General features: G+C 36.6%; 1 protein-coding gene across 6 annotated transcripts in view; it reads right to left on the bottom strand.

The window, feature by feature from the left end:
- Positions 1-26,294, bottom strand: part of KCNQ5 (potassium voltage-gated channel subfamily Q member 5) — a 564,981-nt gene that overhangs the window by 369,204 nt on the left and 169,483 nt on the right. The window lies entirely within an intron of this gene.

Below are 26,294 nucleotides of genomic sequence, written 5' to 3'. Positions count from 1 at the left end.
AAAGCACTAGGAAAGCATGCTTTATGGAAGCATCTTGTGGATGTCTCTACCTCTATACTGTGTGGTTTTTAATTGCTGCTAACCATGTGTAGACCAATCTTATGAACAAAGCTCAGCAGATAACACATAAGGAATAGGGAACAGAAAAAAGTTCCAAAAAATCATGCACATCATTCTGTGATCTTATCAGTTAGTAAATCCCTAAATGTCTATTCTAAACATCTCTTGTGTCTAGAGGTAAGTTTGCAGAACTGCAGTCACCCAAATGACCACATACAGTGGCAGATGTTGACCAAGAAATAATAATATTTCCTCTGAGGAAAATTTAAATTGATGTTGCAGGATGAGGTGGCTTGGGAGTTGCATTCTTAGGCAGTCATTTCAGGGATTCGATAGCCTCTGCAGCTGGTCACAGAAGATACTAGAGATCCAGGCCCCTCCTGTTGTATGCCAGAGATATTTTCAAAGATCCCTTGAGAGAAAACAAAGGGCAGTATGGAGCATGCTATGAACCCCAGGTTATTAGGGAAAAGACTGACCAGGAAACTGACAGCCTTTCTGAGAGTCACAGAGAGGATGCATGAAGGATGAGACAGGGCCATTCAGGGGCTGTGATTAGAAGCTGATGCAGAGATTGAACTCCTTGCTCCTGATTCATTAGGCAATAAGAAGCATGGCCAGGGACCTGGAGGGAAAAACTAGAAATCACTACACAGAGTTCTATGAGGGCAGCTTTGGCAATGACACTAAGACACTGCAGTGAGAGGGTACTACAGACTCAGGCCCCAAGAAATACAACAGAAGAGGAATAAAATAGTCCAGGCAAGAAATAATTGTTTTTCAATAAAAGCAGAAGCAAAAGACATAGAGGTATGATTTGAGAGACTTGTAATATCAGAAATTACCAGATGTAGAGAAAACTCTAATACATTAAAAACAAACAAACAAACAAAAAAAAACCTTGAAACTTCATCAGCAGTTGGCCATTCTGTCACAAATACTATTCAAAAGAAGAGATAAGCGGCTGTGGCATTTCAATTGTGATGGAATATTTAGCTCAAAATGTCTTCCATAGTAACAAGACCTAATACGTGAAATTCAACGAAAGACTATTTGGGAGGTAGACAAGTAAATTTGTTTCTCATTTATATGCATGCTGCAGTTGAGCTCAAGGAAAAAGATAATAACTATAAGTGTCCACATATTAGAGAAAAGAGAATTGGAACTCAGGATGGATCTCTTGTATTCCTTCTTTAGAATAACTCCTTTGGGGACAGGTTGGAGTGTGTGGAATAGGAATTGCAGTAGAAAGCTGCTTTTGTGGAGAGAATTCAGGTTGCTTAGAACATTAATGTTGGGTGACTAGGCTGAATATTCTACCACCGTTTATAAAATACAGCTGCAACCCCCGACACACCTCTAGCATCTGTCCCTTGTGGTTTACTGCTTTTATGTCTCTTGGTCTCAACATCCCCACATCATCTTCCTCATTCCACCAGCTCTTGAAGCTACACAGTCATTGGTGAGACCTATGTCTTTTCTTTCTCTGCCCTTGCTTCCATGTCACAACATGCATTGCCATTATCCATGTATCAGCTTCTTTTCTCCAGAAGCCCGGCCAAACTCCAGTGACGCAGTTTATACATGTATTCACAAAATGTTCCAGCAAGCACACGATGAACATACAAAGCACTATTTGGAAAACGACAACTCTTATAATACTTCCGTAAAATCCTGAATTCATAAACACCATATGTGTTTTTATGGCTTTGAGGCTTTACTGGTGATCAGAGGCAGGACCTCACTACAGAGGGAAATGATACATTTCATTAATATCTTGAGGGTTGCCTGTCTTTTTCTGTGAGTCTGTCTTTGACTTGATGCCAAGAAGAGAGAGAGAGAGAGAAAAAACAAACAAACAAACAAAAACTGCTGCCATATTCTCCAAGCCTTTCACCTAGGCTTCCTCTGTCTTCCTGCTTTTACATATTTTATTCACCTCACTATAGGAAAACAAGATACTCAAATATACTGCTCATTAAAGAACACACCTACTTTTTGGAATTCATAGATAAACTCACAACCTATTAAGTCAACTTACAAAATAAAAGAAAGAAAGAAAGAAAGAAAAGGAATGACCCAGGTAAAGGGTGACTAGATTTGTTAGCGTCCTCAATATTTCACCCTGCCTGCTTACCGTCATATTAAGGTAAGTGTTTAAGAACACACACTTCGTCATTCTGACTCTCTGAGCTTGAATCCCAGTTCATATTCTCACCGGTTGGATGACTCATCCAAGTGACTTAACCTCTTTGTCCCTCAGTTTCCCCAAATTTACAGCTGATGATGGTAGTATTTTGGACCTCAAATTGGAACCATGAGGTCCTCTACTTGTTCAACCTGCATGAACACACACTATGACAAGAGAAGTTGACATATGTCTACAGAGAAAAATATAAACTGAGACACAATTCTTATTGCAGAGTGGAAGCATCTGTCCCTAATGCACCTACACTGGTCCAACGGACTCTAATGCCCCAAATGTGAAGAGTGAGAAAATGTGAAGAGTGAGAAAAATGGAGGAGTAGAAGATGGAAGAGCCTTTAAAAGGGGATCTGTAAAGCAAAAGGTAGAGGAAGGAATGGGAGCAAAGAAGACCAGAGAGGAAGCTCAGAAAGTGTCAGGAGCAGAAACCAAATGTAGGGTTCTATTTCCAAGTCAACAGGCTGCCAAGGAAGTGGCAATAGGTGCTATTGCAATAGGCAGACAAACAGGAAGCTTAGGTTACCTTCAGAGAAGCTCAAGAGGCACTGGGACAAAGCTGAGATGGCAAAACATGATAGGTGAGAAATTACTCCAGTGAAACATACCAAGAGGCATGATGGCTCATGCTAGCCTGTCAGCCAGAGCGCCCGGGACACTGGACTGGAAGCTGGGGGACAGGAGACAGCAGTTTTTCCTGGAGCAAGGGCACATATACAGGACTCCAACAGTTATACCAACTATTCACATTGGATATTCCTGACTTGGATTGCTTTTCGAATATTAGATAATTCTTACTTTTGAATACTCTTTTGAGTATTCAAATACTCAATACTTTGAATACTCTTTTGAGTATTCAAATCTTTTGAGTATTTGAATACTCTTGGAAGAAACACTAAATAGTACTGGCTTTAATAGTGATTTGTATAAAAAGAGCTTTAAACTATGAAATAATATGAATCAAGTTATATAATATGATTTCATTTTAAATTCCTGGTATTTTCATTCATCGATATGTTGATTTTTTAGTAGCTTTATTGCTGGGTGACTACAGTCAATAATAACTTAATTGTTTATTTTACAGTAAAGAATGTAGTTGGATTGTTTGTAACTCAAAGCATAAATATTTGAGGGGATGGATACCCCATTCTCCATGATGTGCTTATTTCACATTGCATTCCTGTATCAAAACATCTCACATACACCATAAATCTATACATCCACTATGTACCCACACAAATTAAAAAAATTTTAAAAATTAAAATAAATAAAAATAAAATAATTGAACTGTTAAAAAAAACCCCAAATATTAATTCCCTACATCTATTATACATTTTACTTTTAAGATTTTCAAATCATGAAATAACAAGATCAATAGTAGTAAGAATTTTCTGCTTCATAATGAATGCATGCACAGTCATTAACTTTTTTCAGAGCATATATCATGTCTAACAAAGCACATATATGTATCTAACTGAAGTATTGCTGTGAAATAGAAAATAATGCAAATTTAATCTTGTTATTAAAACAACTAATTCTTTGTTAAAGAATTAAATAATTAAAGATTATTTAAACAAATACTAAAAATTATTTAAAATATGAAAATATTTTTAAAATTTAAAAATTTAAATTAAATATTTATTATTTTCAAATAATACATAATTTATAATTATTTATTAAATAATTATTAAGTAATTTTGTTATTAAAAGTTCCAAAATATCTCAAAAATAATTGTTAACACAAGGGTTAATAAAATAACTCATATAGTGTGGTATTTATACTTCTGTAAAAGATAAATCAAATATAACATCTCCATTTAATTAATATATATATTTTAGCTAAATATTAATGGCAATGTTTATTTAAATTTCAAATTACCTGATCTTAGCTTTTATAAAACCAATAATTAAAATTGTCACATAGGTACTACAAACACAACTGAAATGTATAACACTCAGAAAAATACCCTTCCTTGCTGATTTCTCCTTGCAATATGCTTACTTTCTGTGAAAAATAGTTTTTAAAAATTCTAACAATTTCTTAACAATACACACAACTGTATTAATACAGACCCACAAAATTTATTAAATCAGAGATGTATGGTTATAATTAAGAGAGAAAACAAGTTAACTTTTTAAAACCATGATGATATTAACATATGATTTCTCAATGAAATTTCCTTTTAATTAATCAGACTTTCTTCACATTTAATACAGGTTTAAATAAGTATGTGTGAATGCTTATTCACAATTTTTTCAAATTCTTATGATGTAAAAGGGCTAATTTTATTGCTTTTAAGTTAAGCTTCATTCAAACTGAGCTTCGGTTTTTTAAAAAATTAACTGATCAACATAAAAATATAAAATCTATCATAGTGTTAGGTATCCTACTGATTTATAGAAGAGATTTTGCTTGATTTCTCTGTAAGCATTCATTTGATGGGGCTCTTGGACATCTTGAGCCTCAGTTTCTTTTTTTCTTTTTGTGTGTGGGCCTCAGTTTCTTTTTTTCTTTTTTTGAGTCAGAGTCTTGCTCTCTCCCCCAGGCTGGAGTGCAATGGTGCGATCATGGCTCACTGCAACCTCTGCTTCCTGGGCTCAAGTGATCCTCGCACCTCAGCCTCCTGAGTAGCTGGGATTATGGGTGCGTGCCACCACACCCACCTAATTTTTGTACTTTTAGTAAAGACAGGGTTTCACCATATTGGTTAAGCTGGTCTCAACATCTTGGCCTCAAGTGACCCACCCACCTCAGCCTCCCAAAGTGCTGGGATTACAGGTGTGAGCTACTGCACTTGGCCCCCAGTTTCTACAATTAAAAAACAAGGCTATCAGGAGAACCTTCCATGTCTTGCCGAGCTTTAGTTGTGGTTCCATGATTGCACTGAGTGGTACTTTCTCAAGCTCGTGTTCAATTTTAATACATTTTTCTGAAGTATTATTCCTACTTTGTAATGCATTTTTGCTGCCTTTGTACTAGTGCTGTAGCATCATGTTTGTTTTATATTCTTAGAATCCAATTGTGAGTAATGTACATTAAAATATTTAGTTTAAGGCATTCAGAACAAACCAACCATGTTCAGTTTTCTCATATGAATTGAATCATTGTTGAACTAGGATAAATTTAGCCTTATCTCTACCATTTTTTAAATTCAATATATGGTAGCAAGTGTGAAGGTATGTTTTTGCCATTTCTATTAGTGTTGATAATAATATTAACAATCATAACTACATTAATTTGTAGCATTTTAATGTGATTTTATTTTCAAGATGAACTCTTCTATATATTCCTTCTTCGTTGCGGAAGTAGGCAAATGTTCATTTTGTCTTCCTCAATATTTTACTCTTAGACAGTTCTTACTCACATTGACAATGAATGTAACCTAGCAGTCCCTGGACAACACCCCAAACATTGTATTTCTCAGGTCAGTGAAATAGTTGTACCTGACTCCTATCTTTCATATGCAAGGTAGGTTTTAGGAGGACTGTTTCTCCCTACTCTTTGCTGAATGTACTACTGAGAGTCTAGTTTCCTTTTCCACCGTGAGGAGTGCTCTTGTGAAAAGATTACTCAGTCTACTTCTCTGATATTACTAAGACAATGGGAATGGAAAGACAATGAATAAAGAGATAAGGTAATTAATCCATCCTTGGGAAGACAGGCCACATCCATGGGTGACCACATGACTGGATTACAAAATGGCTCATACACTGTTGGAATTCTCCTCATGGCCATCTCTGAGCTGTTTGGGAGACCATGTTAATTGTTACATTAATCTAGATATACAATGTGGATTTCATGAAATTGGAACATGTCAATTACATCCTTGATCCCGTACTTTCCCACTTGCTTTGTGGTCTTGACCACCCACTGGTTATTTTTCAGTTTTATTCCCTTATGGGGCATTGGAACCTTTCTTTCAGTTTATAGCCTATTGTAGTCTCCCTGTTCTTACAAAATTACTTCAGTTTTACTATTCCCTTAAGTTGTCAAGTGAAGTTGGTAACTTTTAAGCAAATAATAAAATTAAGATAATTCTAGGATATCTTTGCTTTTACTACGAAGCACCCTGAGAAAATCTTCTATGCTCATTGATTCTACTTGCTCACCACCTATTCCCTCATTAATCTTTCACAGCATACCTTTGACCCTTACTACTCTTCTACTCTCCTGAAAGGTCACCAGTTTTCTCCTAGTCATCAAATTCAGCATCTCTTCTCAGGTTCCATATTTATTTGCGACAATAAAATTCTTGCCCAGACTTTCCTTTCTGACACCTTCTCCCCCTATGACTTCTGCAACTCTCCAAAGTGTTCACCTCATTTCTTGACATTCACTCTTGGTGTGCTCTTGCTCTGCAAGTGGGGGTGTTCCTTAAGGAAATGGCTTTAAGCCTCTGTTCTCAGGCACTTTCTCCTTTGGTAATCCCAAGGCTTTAGTTATTTTCTGTACATAAATGATCTCTCCACTGAAAATCTCTCTCATGAGTTTTGGTGTTGAATGTCCTGCCAGCACCAACAGCCTAATGTGTCCCAAGTTAAACTTGTCATCTTTCCATCAAGCCAGATCTTCTTTAGGGGCTTTCTGGCTCTGCTGATGGCACCATCATCTGTCACTTAGAGGTGCAAAATGAGTCATATCAATTTTATCTTCTAAATAAATCCCTCTTGCACCAGTCTCATTTCTAAACTAACTGCCCAATGGTTAAGCTGTTGATCCATTTTAATGATGTGGCTTCCTGACACTTAAATCTGATCATGCTACTACTCTGATATAAAGTTTTCCTTGGATCCTCATTGCCTGTAGAATCATGTTCAAATTGGTTTGGAACCAATCTACGTTTCAACTTCATTTCTCACCACTTCCCTTTCATCAAACTAAACTGCTCACAATGTTTCCTGAATCTTCTCACCTTGTGCCTTTGCTCATGTCTTCTCCACCCACAGAGCCACGTATTCTGCACATCTTGGAAGACCAAGTCAAGTGCTTGGTCTTCCACATCTTTCCTTCATCTCTCCTCGTTTATACCACATAGAACTTTACACCTCTCTTATGATACTTATAAAAATCTAATTTTAACCTTTTATTACATCTCTCATTTGCTGTGTTCTAAGGATAAAAAGTGAGTGATTTGTAGTTTCTATGTGCCAGGCGTGTGTTAGGTTCTGAGGCTGTAAAGTCCCCATCTACATGTTATATATCACCCACCTGACTCTATAGGCTCCTTGAGAGTAAAAGTTGATTCTCCTTTGCATCTTCTAAAACTCCAAGCACTAGAACTACATACATTCATATAGGACTTCAAATAAATTATCCCAAACTGAATCCCATATTTCCTGACCACGGTCCACTTCTCCACTCCCTTCCCATGCCTCCCCTTGCCTGATATTTGCTCATTGTTTTCTGAATTCAGCTGATAAGATTCTATGTACAAATTCATATAAAATTATGAATATTACACCAAACTGTTTCCTACTTAAAACTCCAAATAAGCATTATCTTCTGACAAATTGTCTCCTACTTAAAACTCTATGTGAGGGTATTCTGCTTTAAAGGAAATGCATACAAAAATAACCAAGAGACTAATTAATTCTTCTTATGTCACTGTGGCCTGGATCGGTAGTGTCCTCATCAGCTTTGACAATTAACAGGATGATAAAGGGAAAGACTGAGACTATACCTCTATGCATAGGTGCTTGACATAAGTAAACCACTGGATTTGAATTAAAAATTAATTTACTGCCAAGGATTTGACACAGAAACAAAGACCATAGCAAATACTAGTGGTAGATGTAAGCCATACACAATTTAAAGAGTTTGATGGTGTGCAGTTGGAGTTGTAAAAGACATATGATGCAAAAATGCTTAATTTCCTGTGTCAGGCATTGCTCTTTACAGGAGTGAGCTAGAGTATTTTATATTTTCTAAGTAATCTTCACAGGAATCTATGAGGTTGATAATGATTTTATAACCCTCATTTTACAGATGAAGAAACAGGTGCTTGTAGAGCTTGAGTAATCTCCCTAAGGTTACACAATTAGTAAGTACCAGAGTGAGGACTTGAAGCCAGGCAGCCTGGCTGCAGGTTGGATAGTGAGCCGTTACATTGCACTGCAGTGGAAGAGCACCACTGAGCATGGCTAATTCATCCTATTCTCAGAGGCAGACACTCATTTTCCAGGGTGGACAGGACCACAACCTTGTCTTCTGCCTTCTATCCTTCCCTTTCCTTCTGCTCCTAGATCCAAAATGTTGTGCATCAGTGGCTTTGGGCCTGGCTTTGGGCCTGGCTCTGTGCTGGGCCATCCTCTTGCTTTGGTAGCAGTCCTGCCTGCCCTCTTTTCTCCTCTGATCCTGCCTGGCTCCATAGGCTCTGGGTGACAGTGACATGAACCAAATCTTTATACAGTCAGCAAGCCCAGAATAACCCACTCATAGCCCAGCCACTGCTCCTAAACGCCTGATCCAAGGAGTACAACAGGGTACAGTCGACTCTCCATATCCACAGACTCAACCAACAACAGAACAAGAATATTTGAAAAAATAAACAATAACATTACAACACAAAAGTAATACAAATAAAAAATATAGTAAAACAACTATTTACATAGCAATTACATTATATTAGGTATTATAAGTAATCTACAGATGACTTAAAGTATATGAGAGAATGTGCTTGGGCCATATGCAATACTACATTATATCGAGGACTTGAGCACCTGCAGATTTTGGTATCCACAGGGGTCCTGAAACCAATCCCTGGGGGTCCTGGAATCAATACCTCTTGGATACCTAGGGACAACTGTTTTAAAACTTTCACTTTAAAAGGTGGTACGGGAGGTGGGTGTGAGAGACAGTAATGTCTATTAATTGTGGATAGCAAAGGAAGAGGCCCATTTGGATTAAAAACAGTTAAGTTTCTATTCCCAGATATATGCAACACGCTAACAAACAGATGAAAAGCTCTGTAAACTCAAATTACTCTTACCAAGCAATAAACTATACCTGAGTAGGCTTCAAAAATAAATGTTTCCATTTAACAAAGAATACAGACTTTACGGAAAAAAATAAAAAAAATGTTTCCCCCGGTGGCCTAACATATTCGTAGGGTGTGACTTTCACTCTGGGAGAATTCTGGAAATAAGCCACTGAAAAAAAACTATTTTAAAAGTTTTGTTTGGTTTAAATACATATTTCTCATTGTTCACTTTAGTCATAGGTAAATGATAATACCACACAAAATGAACACAAAATCAAATAGATTAAACATCATAGTTCCTTATGAGTGAATAAACAGCATTTCTAGGTGGGGTATAACAAAGAAAAATCAAAACCAATGCACGTTCACCAGGAAAGCAATCTCGCTTGGAATGTTTTCAAGGCAGTGTATACCACATTGTATTAGTATCTTATAAATTAATTATCAATAGATTATAAATCACTCAGGGAAATATGCATTTTTAATCCACTTAAATTAGAAAAATAGTGTTTCCATTTTAAAATGCCCCTCACTTGACCCAGTAATTGTTATGACAGTAGGTTCTAGGGTAAATCCTGGCTTGCTGCTTGTTTTGTAATTTGCTCTCGCTTGTTCCTAAAGCTTTTGCAATGTTCCTTTAGAGTTAGAAATTTAGCCTGGGTGCACTTAATGTGCCACTTACTGTGACTTCTAAGTGGAGCTAGCCTTTGGAGCCAGTCTAATCAACCTAGCTCCATTCTACACAAAGTTAATAAGCCTCTCTGACCCCATTTCTGGCCAGGAGTGACGTTCCTCATACAAAAGTGGCTCTTAGCTCTTTTTCACTGATTTTTTATCACGTCAGTTCCAAGATCTCCTGTGTACACAATTTTAGCAGTAATTCCCATGTCAGTACACAGAGGTTTTGCCATTAAATCCATCCTAAAATTAAATGCTTTTTAGCAGAGTATAAATGATATTCCCTATGGGCTCCCTGTACAATATGATTTCATTCAATAAACAGGATTGGAGCACCTACTACGGGTAGAGTGCTGGCCCATGCATTGTAGTGTCAGGGGCATTCAAACCAGAGAGACTCCCTCTTGAATACGGGCTGCATAAAATGAGGATAAGATTTGCTGGGCTGCATTCCAAGGAGGTCAGGCATTCTTAGTCACATGATGAGACAGGAGGTCAGCAGGACTGGTATCATAAGATACAGGTCAGAAAGACCCTGTGGATAAAACAGGATGCAATAAAGAAGCCGGCCAAAACCCACCAAAACAAAGATGGCAATGAAAGTGACCTTTGGTCCTCTTACTGCTCATTATAAGCTAATTGTAATGCATTGGCATGCTAAAAGACACTCCAGCCCCACGACCGTTTACAAATGCCATGGCAACGTCAGGAAGTCACCCTATATGGTCTAAAAAAGGGAGGAACCCTCAGTTCTGGGAATTGCCCACCTCTTTCCCCCAGAAATCTCATGACTACTCCACCCCTCGTTTAGCAGATAATCAAGAAATAACCTTATAAATAGCCAAACAGCAGCCCTTGGGACTGCTCTGCCTATGGAGTAGTCATTCTTTTGTTTCTTTATTTCTCAAAGAAACTTGCTTTCCTTTTACTCTATGGACTCGTCCCGAATTCTTTCTTGTGTGAGATCCAAAAACGCTCTTTAGGGGTCTGAACTGGGACCCCTTTCCGGTAACAGTAGGAGTCCAAGGATGAGAGACACCTGGAACTCGGCCTCCACAGGCTCCTAATCTGGGACAGAAAGAATCATCCTTAAATAATTCAATACATGCCAGTTGTGACACATGCTGTTACTGTGACAGAACTATAGGAGTATAGAGGATTCATTCTGAGAGGAGTCTCTTTTACTCTTTTACGAAAACTACTGGTAGAATATAGCATTCTTTTTCAGTAGGAAAGAGATGCATGTGTATATCATTTATGGTATACTTATCCACAAACATAGAAAAATAATTATAATCAATTATGATTCTTTCCTCAGAGGGGATATGTAGAACTTGGGTAGCAGATGACATTCAGATGAACCTTTATAATTTACTCTCTAGAATTCATAATTTATTAGACTTCCTTAGATTCAGGAAGTCTGAGCAGAGTAGTCTGGAAGGAGGAAGAAAGAATAAAAACTCTCTCTACTATTTTTCTTTTCTATCAGAAATATGCTTTCAGAACTGACCATCAACAAAATTTTCCTTCACTGCAAACCCAGCACAGGGAGTTATGGAAGTTCAATGCCAATTAGAGGCAGCTTATTTTGCACGAAGGCTCTGACCCTGGCAACTCCCCACTCTCCTTTCATTTTGGAGCCACCAGGTGAGATCCGTGCTTCAGCAAAGCCATGTGCAATGATGCCATGCATAAGTTTTAGGCAAGAAGACATTTTCCTGTCTTTTTACAAACACATGGAAATGAACCTCATCAGTTTATACAGCGAATACTCTGTACCAAGGAGAACCAGACATAGGGTATTCTTTGCACCTCCAGGTTAACCAAAATAAAATGTTACCATGTTGTTTTAGAAAACAGATTAGAAGATACTAACCCTCCATAGTTGTAGCTGTGGAAAATTGTTAATTCTTTACGTCAGAATGAAAACCACATGTCTATGTTTCAGAGAGTTTTTTTTTCTGACTTCAACTTTAACCCCAAAGTAATGACTAAGCATGCCCAAAGAGGCACTTTATTTTTATAGCCATGCTCATGGAAAGCCAAAATGGCACCTGAATGACTTTTCCCCTCCTCTTACTCACAGTCATAATTTCTAGTATTAGCATTATAGTAGCTGGAAGTGTTTTTAAAAGCAAGCATTTCCTTTTTCATTTCCAATCACAGTAGGAAAAATAGAAAGTTTCCCTGCTAATGCCGGAGGGTGAGAAATTCTTATACTCTCATTACTCTGACAATGAGAAAGGAAAATAGATTTCTACTCTGGTCAGATAGCAGAAATCCTGGTTCTCCAGTCCTCACAGGAAAGCTAGTCCCAGCAACATACCACATGCAGTCTGTGCAATAAAGTGTCCTATTAGCTCTGATGTTTAGATCTATATTTGTGTCCTTTGCTTCGCACTTCTTCTCTCAATAGAATTCCTTTACTCAACAGGTAAGAGAAAATTATTGGAAACAGGTATAGTCTCCTAGAGTGAGTAATAAAGTTTACCAAATAATTCATAAAATTAACCAACATATTTTCCTAAGGAAGCATGCATAAATAACATGACATCATTGTCTAGGAGCATTTAAGGAAATGACAAACATGTTCAAGGGAGTAAAAGCTATTCTCTGGGAGCTGATGTAACTGGAACACGGTTTAATAACATGTTAGCTTGAGCCCACTGTGTAGTAAATATTTACTACCCATAGTACATAATGAAGCAGTCGGGCGATGCCTTTTATCAGAGGCCGTTTCTTAATCATTCGGGGCCCATTAAAAGTCACAACAGAAGCAAACAGAAACTGTGACATGTGCCTCTAAAAATACTGCTTATTGGCAACTGCTCTCTGGAAGAGGTATTTTGTGTTCATTGGATCCACTGGTGTGTGAGTGAAATTTTCCAGCAGTTCACAAAAATACACAGACCACATCGAGCGAGGGCACATCTGTGAACTTAGAAAAATGTGGAAGTAAGGGGAAGCATTAGAAAGCAGTGCATCTTTGTTATCCAGGATGATTGTCACTAAATGCTCCTCTATCTTGACATTTTTAGGACTGAATTGTAGAGAAATGCACTGTGTGCAAATTTCCATCCAACATGGTCAGCATTCAGCCCCATGGATTATAGTTTTTACATGTGTTCTTCTGTGTGCAAGGTTTTACCTAGTCAACATAGACATGACTCAAAAAATGTGCTGTCACTTTTTTTTTTTTTTTTTTTTTTGAGATGGAGTCTCACTCAGTCACCCAGGCTAGAGTGCAGTGGCGCGATCTCAGCTCACTGCAACCTCCACCTCCCTGATTCAAACAATTCCCCTGTCTCACTCTCCTGAGTAGCTGGGATTACAGGCATACGCCACCTGGCTATTTTTTTTGTGTGTGTATTTTTAATAGAGACGGGGTTTCAACATGTTGGCCAGACTGGTCTCGAACTCCTGGCCTCAGGCAATCCACCCACCTCGGCCTCCCAAGTGCTAGGATTACAGGCATGAGCCATCGCGCCCGGTGGTGGTATCACTTTTATAGTTATTCTTCATTCACCACCTGACTTGGGAAAGGCTCCTTGAAAGTGCCGGAGCACTAGACCCACAAATAAAAAGTAAAAAGGGCCTTTCCATTTATTTTAAATAGATGCAGTGGATTATCAGGATGAGTAACATAAGAAATAGGAGAAAATTAATGGCTAATAAAAACATGATGGGTTTTGATAATGGGTACCCTCATACAGTGCTCTGTGCACCCTCTTGCACAGAACAACTCCTTGTATTTTGGTTTGGTTGATGTAGACATTTTAACTAAATATTCCAGACCACACAAAAATAAATCAACTTAGTCTCTGTTTTTTTATATTGCATCGCTCCATTTTTGCCATTCCCAAAGTGAACACTCCTTTTGTGTAACCTCTCTTAAGTGTGTGTTTGATTGTTTGCAAAATATTCAAAATTCTAACAACTTTTTCTTTCTTAGATATTACTAAGTATCACTCAAATCAGTCCGCTTCTCTCCATTTCCTTTGCCAGTAGCCCAGAGAAGGCCACCATTGACTCTCTCTTTCAATTTCTGTCCCCATCCTGCCCCTAGTGAACTCCTCATGCTGCTGCCAATAAAACACATTTGATCACATCTGTCTCCTCCTAACTGTTCTTTGGCAAGTTAATACTGTCAGGATGAAGTCCAAGTTATCTAACACTACCTACTTTCTTCTCACTTCCCTTTCTGTAAAATAGCCATAATGGACATCCAGTTACCCCAAAGACCATGTATTTTGCTCTGTAGGGATTTGCGCTTGCAGTTTCCTCTGCTTGGAACACTTTTCCACATCGTGTGTCAACCTCTTGCACAGAGCAACTCCTTATTATTTATTCTTTAAGTCTAGGCCAGGTGTGGAGGCTCACACTTCAGGAGGCTTAGGTGGGAGGATCGCTTGAGGTCAGGAGTTTAAGATCAGCCTCAGCAACATATTGAGACCCTGTCTCTACAAAATATTAAAAAAAAAAAAAAATCAGTCAGGTATAGTAGTGCATGCCTTTGGTCCTAGCTACTTAGGACGCTGAGGCAAAAGGATCCCTCCAGGGGTTTGAGCTGCAGTAAGCTATGATTGGATCACTGCACTCCAGTCTGGGTGATGGAGCAAAACTACGTAGGTAAAAAAAATAATAATGATAATAATCTTCAGGACATGAGAGATCCTGATATTAAATAGAGAAATAATTTCTAAATACTAAAAGATGCTGTTGATTATAGATAATAATTAAATTTATCATTTATAATTTAATAGATTTTAACCCTCTTGACAGTAAAGATAATTATTGTGTAAATTAATCAATTACTTTTGAAATAACTATTATATTGTTCTTTTCATAATAAATACTAAGTAAACATGGTGAGGTTAAAAATAAAAATTTGTTGAGTATTTACAATTAACTAAGCCCTATGGTATGAGTATTATACAGATTAGCAAGATGTAGTTAATAATTGAACCCAGACATGCTGCTATCAAAATTCACTGTTTCAATACTATTCTCTTAAATGATTAAATAAGTCAACTAAATTGTAGGACTCCCTGACATCAAAATAAACAAATGCATAAATGCATAAATAAATAAAGAAATAAAGGGAAGAAATCACCTTACCACAGAGATTAAAAATTCTCATTGACAAATGTCCGTGAGAAATGCAACATATATATAATAAATAGGAACAGAGACAAAGGCTGCTTATCAAACTGAATGTTTATTGCTTATAGAAAGAAGTTTTTCAAACTGTAAAACTGTTGCTCTTATTCTCATATAGGAGAAAAATGAAACTGAAAATTAATAAATAAAATTTAAAAGGAAGGCTTAATGAGCTTCAGTCCAGTGGTTTACCATGCAGGGAGCAAAAATGGGCTTGGCTTGAGGAAGTAGGAATGGAAACTCTGTACTGCAGTTCTAAGCCAAATTAAAATATGGGAAATGCAGAAGACACATTTAATTCCTTAATAATAGGAACATTGGGCCAATGTCTTGGAGTCTTGCAATTTTCAGATAATATTTTATTTCTCAGCAGGTCATATTAAGAGAACCTCTTGAGGTTGTGTAAGCATTATGATTCTCTGCTTATTGCCTTACTTCGTCTGTTGCTATTTTTTGTCTCTTCAGGTTTGGTCCTTAAGGATTTTGTTGAACTGACCCTAAGCACTTTATGTTATCTTTTTGAAGAAATATATCTTCTAGATTTCTCATATTTTGATTTGGCTTATAACTTCAGTACTAGGTTCCCATTCCTACTTCCTCAAGCCAATCCCATTTTTGCATTACTTAGATGGGGACTGACCCCTCATTGGGTAGAGCTTTTGTCACCTTTTGCATTTTTGCTTGTCTTATTTCTTGTGCCAACTGGCTTTAAAAATATTGTCTGTAATGATGCCTCTATTGTCTTCTATGATTATAAATGTAGTTAAGAAATTAATGCTGTATAGTGAGGATCCCAATTCACCACAAGTAAAAGAGAAAACATTCTCACAGGCTTCAATTTCTATCTAAGCACACAGGACTTGTTTAGCATCATGAAAGACCATCAAAGAAAGAGATAAAGTCAAAATCCAAGACATTTCTGGGCTCCACTTTCTTCAGGTCTCTGTCACCAGTTGCTTCTCAGCAGATTTCAGGCACCAGAAAGTAAAGTATATTATGAAGCATTTCTATATGCCAACAGTGAACAATCTGAAAAAGAAATCAAGGAAGTGATCCCATTTCCAATAGCTACAAATAAAATGAAATACCTAGAAATTAACCAGAGAATTGAAAGAGTTCTACGATGAAAATTATAAAACACTGATAAAGGAAATTAAAGAGGAAACAGTAAAACAGAAAGATATTCCATGTTCATGGGTGGGGAATCAATATTGTTAAAATATTCATACCACTTAAAGCAGTCTACAGATTCAGTGCAATCCCTATCAAAATACCAAATACATTCTTCGTGGAAATAGAAAGAACAACTCTAAAGTGTATATGGAATCACAAAAGACCTAGAATAGCCAAAGTTATCCTGGGCAAAAAGAACAAAACTGGAGGAATCACATTACCTGGCTTCATATTGTACCACAGAGGTATAGTAACCAAAACAGCATCGTAATGGCATAAAAACAGACACATAGATCAATGGAACAGAATAGAGAACCCAGAAACAAATCCATGTATCTATATATCTACAGTGAACTCATTTTTCAATAGAAGTGCCAAGAAGATATGTTAGGGAAAGGATAGCCTCTTCAACAAATGGTGCTGGGAAACTTCCATATGCAGAAGAATGAAAATAGATCCCTATCTCCTGCTATATATGAAAATCAAAACAGAATCAATTAAAGGCTTAAGTCTAAGAACCCAAACTATGAAACTACTACAAGAAAACATTGGAGAGAATCTCCAGGACATTGGAGTGGGCAAAGATTTCTTCAGTAATACCTTACAAGTACAGGCAACCAAGGCAAAAATGGACAAATGGGATCACATCAAGTTAAAAAGCTTCTGCACAGCAAGGGAAACAATCAACAAAGTGAAGAGACAACCTACAGAATGGGAGAAAATATTTTCAAACTATCCATCTGACAAAGGATTAATAACCAGAATATGTAAGAAGCTCAGACAACTCTATAGAAAAAATCCAATAATTTGATTTTAAAATGGGCAAAAATCTGAATAGACATTTCTCAAAAGAAGACATACAAATTGCAAACAGGTATATGAAAAGGATTCAACATCACTGGTTATCAGAGAAATGCAAATCGAAACTCTAATGAGATATTAACTCACTCCAGTTAAAATGGCTTTTATCCAAAAGACAGGCAATAGCAAATGCTGCTGAGAATGTGGAATAAAGGGAAAAACCCTTGTATACTATTAGTGGGAATATAAATCAGTACAATCACTATGGAGAACAGTTGGAGTTTCCTCAAAAAACTACAAATAGAGCTACTATATGATTCAGCAATCCCACTGCTGGTATGTACCCAAAAGAAAGGAAATCAGTATCCTGAAGAGATATCTGCGCTCCCATGTTTATTGTAGCACTATTCATAACAGCCAAGATTTGGAAGCAACCTGTGTCCATTGACAGATGAGTGGATAAATAAAACATGGTACACTATAGAGTACTACTGGGCTATAAAGAAGAATGAGATTCTGTCATTTGCAACAACAGAGATGGAAGTAGAGTCATTATGTTAAATGAAACGAGCCAGGCACATAAAGACAAACATCACATGTTCTCACTTATTTGTGGGATCTAAAAATCAAAACAATTGAACTCATGGAGATAGAGAGTGGAATGATGGTTACTAGAGGCTGGGGAAGGGCAGTGGAGGGGTGGGGGTAGAGGGGATGATTAATGGGTAGAAACATATAGTGAGATAGAATAAATAAAACCTATTATCTGATAGCACAACAGGGTGACTACAGTCAATAATAATTTATTGTATACTTAAAAATAATGAAAGGAGTATAAATGGATTATTTTAACACAATGAATACATGCCTGAGGTGATGTGATTATTATGCCTTATATGCCCTATAAACATAGGCACCTACTATGCACCCACAAAAATTTAACATTAAAAAGTATACTCTAAAGCATTTCTCAAAAAAGTCAGAACAGTGACATGTAAGTTTATACAAATGCACAAGTTTATATTAATCTATATTTATATATTCAAGCTTATATTCAAGAGTCTATGTTTTATAATTTGCTATGCTTTATTTTATCTCCTGAAATGCATCTATTTATAGCTACTAAAGTCATTCACGGGAAGATTATTGGGCTTATATTACTCACAAACAAAAGCATTATTTATAAGAGTTTAGAAGAACCTATCTTAGGGGAACCTATCTTATCTCTGAAAAGCCACTTCAGGAAAATTAAAAAGATGAGGAAGATCATGATATTAAGTGTTTAGTCAAAGAACCAACAAACTAAAAAGTATCTGATAGCAACAAGTAGGTCTAATACTTCCTAAGGTGATGATTTGTGAACATATTAGGAGCATTTTTTTCTTTTTCTCAAAACTACATAAAACAGTTAAAGTATTTATACAATGTCACCAAAACTCCAGAGTTCTGAGAAGAAATCTGATAAAGACTAATTTATAGGACAGAGCCAGTGCCTGTAGGGAATATTCTGGTGTGGACACATTGTGCAGAACTAGCTGGTATAAGCCCTACTTTTGGAAATGAAAACCATTAAGCATAAACTTTCAGAAAAGCCCGTGAGAGCTAAGGTCCTTGGAGAAATTTATACATTTGGCAATTCTCATACAAGACTTTGAGAGGCAGGGCTCTTAGTAGTTAGCAATGAGGCAGTGAAGTGACTTTTCTCCCATTAACTGTCTGTTCGCAGCCCAGATTTTTCTTGAGTCTATTATATAGATTTTTATATGCAAAAATTAAAATGTTGAGAATGAACGTGTATGTGGCATTGCATGCCCCTCTTCACTTCTGAAATTGCTTCTTTTAAAACAAGGAGAATCAGTGGGAATAAAGGACAAAGATTGTGTCTAAGACAATTATTGATTTTGGTTGGTCTGAGACTGAACTCCATGGTTGCCTCAAGAAACAAGTAAGGTTCTGCTATTAGAGGCCTGAACAAATGTCCTGGTGCAATTTCTTAGAAAATCTTCCTGATTATCTCAGGAAACTTTAACAGTGGTGCAGCCTAGGGATTGATAGGGCTGTGGAAGAATCATACGGAAACGGGCATTCACTGCAATACAAGGATCGTATTACAATTCCTGAAGTACAATGCAGACATGTATGTTTGTATGAGCACAGAGTTTACAAGAACAAGTTTTATGAGACTGAGCTCTAGTAAGGTCAGAATGCAGTGTAATTGACTGGGCTGCAGTCGGGGTCAGGGCTGGGGGTTCTGAGTTCAGGCCTCTGCTCTATTTTCAACTGGTGGTGAGACATGAGTTCTTGGGCCTTAAGAGGAGTACTCTATGCGGACTACAGGGCTCTCTCTAAACCAACTACTTTGATTCAGAAGTGTGCAAAAAGTTCATCTTCAGAATTATGTCTTATGATCTATGTTACTGAAATGAGACTGTAACTAACACAAACAGAATTCTTTCTAAATTAAAGTAATGATACGAGGTTGGGGGTTGCTTTGCCCACACGAGGGACAAAGCTGAGTCAATGGTTAATTTTATCTGCAGATTAAGTAAAAAGTGTATTGTTTATTTTGTTGTAAAAATATTTGAGTGACCTAAAATTGCTACCATTGTTTTGCTGCATAAAGAATGAGAGGTCAAATAAGACTTCATTAAAAAGTGTGTGGCCATATACACCATGGAATACTATGCAGCCATAAAAAAGGATGAGTTTGCGTCCTTTGTAGGGACATGGATGCAGCTGGAAACCATCATTCTTAGCAAACTATCACAAGAACAGAAAACCAAACACCGCATGTTCTCACTCATAGGTGGGAACTGAACAATGAGATCACTTGGACTCAGGAAGGGGAACATCACACACCGGGGCCTATCATGGGGAGGGGGGAGGAGGGAGGGATTGCATTGGGAGTTATACCTGATGTAAATGACGAGTTGATGGGTGCAGCAGACCAACATGGCACAAGTATACATATGTAACAAACCTGCACGTTATGCACATGTACCCTAAAACTTAAAGTATAATAATAATAAATAAATTAAAAAAAAAAAAAAAGTGCGTGGCATTACCCTTGAAATTCAAATTGCAACTCAGAGATTCTGATATAGGGGTGGGGATAAAGGTAGGCTTTCTCTTACGATTCTTAGTCTGGTTATCAAGAGTCAGATTTAAAGTACACAATAAGGTACTAGTAATCAAAGTAAATTTTTTTCCTCTGTTTTAATCTGAATTATTCTAAATGGCCTTAAAATGTAGTAAATAGGACATATGATACAATAAATAAAATTTAAAATATTTTTTTTTTCAAAGTAGCTTGATGCTTCTTCAGTATCATCTGGAGGGCTACACATTTAATTCTGTTACACTATTTGGGAGAGTTTTATGAGGTTGCTGTGAGAAGTAAATAAAGTACATAAAAAGCTCTTGGCCCAAGGTCTGGCATGTAGAATGTGCTAAAGGAAGGCTGGTTGTCATTCTCATTCAAGAATAGGACTGCAGGTGGTCACACAGTTAAGCACTATGATGCCAAGAACCAGTTTCAGTGCCTCCAGCATATTCAGAGCCTCTATTGTATTCATTTCACATTCCAACTCTGGAACCTCCATGTTTGATCTCAAAGAAATGTTACCAGACTGGACTGTAGAAAATACAGATTCTTTTTCTTGAGTTGAAATGGGGATATACAACCTAAGTCCACAAGTGTATTCTGTTGTTGAAGCTAGGCATATAGTTTTAAATTAAAATAAAGTTACTTGATGAAGTAGGGGGAAATCTTACGCAGAATAGGAAACCAGGAGCCATGTATGAGGACGAGTTTTACATGTCAGTTTGGCTAAGTGATAGTACCCAGTAATCAAATAATACTAGAGTTGCACTGAAGGCATTTTGTAGACGTGGTTAACATCTACAATCAGTTGGCTTTAAGTAAAGGAGATTACCTTGACAGTGTGGATGGGCCTCATTCAATTGGCCAAAAGGACTAAACAGCAAAACTAAGAGTTTCTTTAGAAATCGGTAGCAGGACTATAGCATCAGCTCCTGCCTGAGTTTCCGGTCTGCTGGCCTGCCTTATAGATTTCAGACTTCCCAGTCCCCATAGTTGTGTAAGCAAGCAAATTCCTTGAAAGCAGTCTGTCTCTCTGTCTCTCTTCTCTATCTCTCTTTGTCTCTCTCTATAAATAAAATATCCTACTGGTTATTTCTCTGGAGAACCCTGGCTGATACACCATTCTTTGCCATTTACATAACTAAATGTTTATAAATTTAAAAACATAATTATATGTTTTTTATATATGTGTATATATACATATATATGGATTCATAAAAAATTAAAAATGAAGTGAACAGTCCTGCATTAAATATACACAATAGGGAAAGTGGGATTGAAAATAGGAGATAGGGTAGACAAATACAATTTTTTAAATGAAGTATTATATAAAAAGGAAGCCAATCTCTGGACTATTAATGTCTGTGTGCCATGAACGGGGGGCTTGGTCAATCCCCTTCTGTGCACCTATCTGAGAATATTCATATTTATAAATTATATTATATATTACAATGGGCCTAAGTGAAACCTAATGCTTGAAATGGAAATAACAGCTTAGTCTATTTTGTGCTTCTGTAACAGAATACCAGAGACTGGGTGGTTTATAAAAAATGGAGATGTATTTCTTACAGTTCTGGAGGCTGGGAAGTCCAAGGGGCCTGCATCTTGTGAGTGCTTTCTTGCTGCATTGTCCCATGGCAGAAGGCGGAAGAGCAGGAGAGCACATGCAAGTGAGAGAACCAAACTCGCTTGAATAACAAACCCACTCTTCTGATGACTAAGTCACTTCTGTCATAGCAACTTTAAACCATTGAAGGGCAGAGCCTTCATGACCGAATCACCTCATATTAGGCCCTCCCTCCCAACACCGTTGCATTGGGAATTAACTTTCCACCACATAAACTTTGCAGGATACGTTTAAACCATAACACCAGCTTAAAAGATATTTCAAGGAAGTAGAGTAATTACATCCAAGGAAATATTGAGATAAGAAGTATCTGGACATACTCATAGACTTTCAAGCACATGCTACTAATATGAAGTATACTCATCTCTGAAGACCTAGCTAAAATCTCATAGTGACTGTGTTCTGTTTTTTAACTATTAGAGGATTTACACCGCAATTCACTCATGGGTATCACAGAGTGCTTTATATTGCTTCTTGTTTAGTATTTTATATCTTGCATACATTCTAGGCCATAAATTCCTTAAAAAGGTCAACAATTTTCACATTTATTTGTTTTTCCTCAGTGACTGGTTTAGCATCTTACACATGGTGATATTCATAGTTGAGGCACTTGAGAATTAATTCATAACTAATAATGAATATAGAAGGTATAATTCTAATAAAGAATTAATGAGTATTTATAATTATAAATAATATCCTAATGATTTAATATGTTGATCTTTTTCCTGCTCAAAATACTGGCCAAAATTTGATCCTTATTTTGTTGCTTATTCACACCATAAATCTATGTTATAACTCATGCACTAAGCCACTATTCTATAGAAATCTAATAAAGTTTCTTAATTTGTAATGTATCCTACTTACACAATTAAAACCTCAATTGGCTAAACAGTATCACTATAATAACCTATTAAATATAACATTAACTTAATGTCTGAGCTCTGATAGCATGTTAGAGGTACTTGTCAATGTAACTATAACAAGCAGTATTTATATTGAACACTTGTTTTTTTGTTTTATTTGGCAGGGTCTCATTACGTTGCCCAGGCTGGGTTGCAGTGGAATGATCACTGCTCACTGCAACCTTGACCTCCTGGGCTCAGGCCACCTCAGCCTCCTGAGTAGCTGGGACGATAGGTGCATGCCAACATTCCCAGCTAATTTTTTCCTATGTTTTGTAGAGATGGTTTTTTGCCATGTTGTCCAGGCTGGGCTCAAGCAGTCTGCCTACCACGGCCTCCCAAAGTGCTGGGATTACAGGCGTGAGCCATCACACCTGGCCTATACTTAATATTTTGATAAATCAAAGAATTGTGTAGTTCATGGGCATTATGAGTTTTTATTGGATATGCTGTTCTAACTGGAATAGTGAATAAATTAGCTAGTTCAGATAAATTTAGGATTAAATAAAAATGTATTTACGTTCATGCCGTTTGCTGATACTTGTAATAGTAATTCTGTTTTTCTAAAAGAAATCAGAATTAATGCATATTGACAAAACGTAAAGGCAGCGAGTTCATAGAAGTTGCAATATTATATCTCTGCTCTGCATAGCTCATTTTCTTGTTTAAGCTAGGGATTCATCTGCTTGAGAATAATCTCATTATATTCATTGAACAGATTCACCATTAGATGTTCTTGCCCTTTAATTCCATTACAGTATCTATTTGTATTTCAATTTTGACCTTTGGAATTTTTAAAATCAGTATTTCTTGCAAAACTTAATATTACTGTCTTAATATCACAAAGACAGCTAATTATGTTGAAACCTTAAATCAGTTTTCATGGGTCAGCAAAGATTCCCATCATTTTATAATTCCCACTTATGATGTGAATGACTCAGGAATGAAGAGTCTGGCCACTAGCACTGGACAGCATGCTATGTAGATGGCTTTATAATGTTGGAGAGTGTTTTGCATTACTATGGCCATATCCTTCAAATCTTATTCTCCTTAAGGACAGAGACAGTGCTATGGTCTGTGGCCTCATATCCAGGGAGCTTAGGACATTCCCAAAGGTCATAGCCCAGGCCTTGGCCTCATTATCAGCTCTAGTGAATTGAGGTAACCAGTTGCAGGCAAAAAAGAGCTCCTTTAGCTCTCTGTGGTCCTGGCTAGTTTTGAAACACAACACCCACATCATTGTCCGGGCTCGGGAGTGGGATTACAGGCAGTCACAAAATTTTCAAATGTAAACTCAAACTGACAATGACAAAATCTCAAATAATGGGAGATTATTAGTTTGGGTCAAATTTCTCTTCCTTTGTACAAAGGACTTGGCAATTACTTCAAAATATATTTAATATTTTGTAACTTCTTCCATAAATTATATTTAATAATGACTTGCCTATAATAGGCAAATATGAATATTCATATACTCATTGGTTATTAAAAGCACAAATACATTTCTATTATAAATACTTCTCTATTTAGTGTGAGCTATTGGAATTTGGATTTAAGTGTCTGACTGTACATTTGGGTTCACTTTGGATTTCTTTTAAAGGTGGACATTTTCTGAAAGGTGTATATTTATGAAATAATTGTTTTTTGCTAGTAAACAGGGCATACCAATTGTTGTTGTCTGTAATAGGAGAAATAGTGAGCAGAGGAACTAATATATATATATATATACACAAAAAGAAGTTAGAATTACTTTTCAATGAACATTTTAAACTGCGTAAAAAGTCATTATAATAATAGAGACTTTAGAAATGATAACATACCTGGGATGGGGAAAATCAGATTAAAATAATTTTTGTGTAAACTTTTGGTAATAGTCCCTGTAGTTCACATCAATAAGTGAATCCTAAAATATCTTTGGGATATACAACAAATGCTTTTAATACAATTCTGATTCATATGTTATATTCCTCCAATCTAGTATTTTGCACTGCTATACAATAACCAGTTTTTGCAATTAGCAAGACTCAATTTAAAGATGACTGAATTCTCAAAAGATATTTAAATTGATGATGTTCAATTATATAACTTACAAGATCTTTCTCAGTTTTGAAATTCAGTTATTCTCTATGCCTTCTGGCATCTCAAGAGGGATATGTATAAAATTAAAATTTATGTTACTATAATATATGCAATACAAATTTTTGCAATATCTGACTGCTCCCTCTTGGGTTGGGCTACTAGCAATTGGAGGGTATAGAATCTCATTTCCTGTGGTATCAGTGCATTTGGTTCAGGTTCTGGTGGGGCTGACACCTCCCTGCTCCTATCTTGGAGACACATAACCTTGGCCTGGCAATCAGCATAATTCATCCCCCAGCCTACAGTATTTGCTTCATGGGCATGTGACCCAAGTTGGTTCAATAAGACACCCTCTTTCTTTAACTTTTGGAAAAAGAAAGTTTTGTTTTGCTTGGATTAGAATGATTTAGATATCATGCTTCTGTCCACCAACGTGTTGGAAGTGTCTACCTAGAGAGAAGTCAATTCAGATGAGGCAGAGCAGAGTCAAGAGATGACAAGAGAGAGAGACAACTTAACAAAATTCAATTCCTTGTATCTAGCTATGCCTGAAGCAAGTAATACCCTAGACCTTCTTAGTCAGGTGACCTAACATTTTGTTTTTTGCTTAAATTAGTTTTACTTGGGTTTCTGCAACTTGCAACCAAATGAAACGTAAGAAAAAGGTTTTCGAAATTCTAGTCATTTTCACTTCATTGCAGTGGTTGCAAAACGCCATCTTTTCAGCACAGTACACTCTCCTCTGAACTTGGTCTCCTTTGCCTTGTTTTATTTCTTCTTACAGCAATATTTGGGTCAATAGAAAAAGAGATGAACAGACACACACCCCTCATTAAGTACTAACATTTAGCTTTACCTGGGCATTTTTAAAAGAAAGCAATCTGTCCCTTATCTGAAATTATAATGTTTACATTTACACCCCTGAAATGTTATATACAGCAAAATTATCCTCAAGGCTTAAAAATGCCATGGTGATGTCTATGTAACAGAAAGGTCCTCTTCTATCAGTCTTTAAAAATGACAATTAGCCAACAAAGAAGTATTAGTAACCAATTCTGATACATTTCATTTTTCATATAGTACTTTAAAAAGTAATTTGGTGCCAGGTTTATGATTGCCATATCTCTCAGTTTTAGTTTTTTTTTTTTTTTCTCTCCTCTTTGGTTCACTTTAAAGTTTTAAATTTTTTGTACTTTCTAAATGCCTGGGATTTGGCTCAGTGGAGATACCACATTTTGAGACAACCCCATAGCTAAAAGTGGATATAAACATATGTGTAGCATTTCAATGTTCATTTATCACTTTCGGATGTGTCCCGAAAGCTATAAATAGGAAGCACGAATGCACCAACGTGCACTGACATTCATATGCATGTGAATTTGTGTGCTCAGTTACTATGATTTTTTTTGAATTTTATGATAACACTTATTTGTGAAAATTTCATTAACTACCATAAATCAGACTCTGAGACTGTCACTTGTTTAATAGAACTTTTAAATAATTCTAACACTCCAACAATGTCAAGAATA

Source organism: Papio anubis, chromosome 6 (genome assembly GCF_008728515.1).
Source record: "Papio anubis isolate 15944 chromosome 6, Panubis1.0, whole genome shotgun sequence".
NCBI lineage: Eukaryota > Metazoa > Chordata > Mammalia > Primates > Cercopithecidae > Papio > Papio anubis.
Note: the sequence above shows the minus strand (reverse complement) of the source record. Positions and strands in the feature narration are given on the sequence as shown.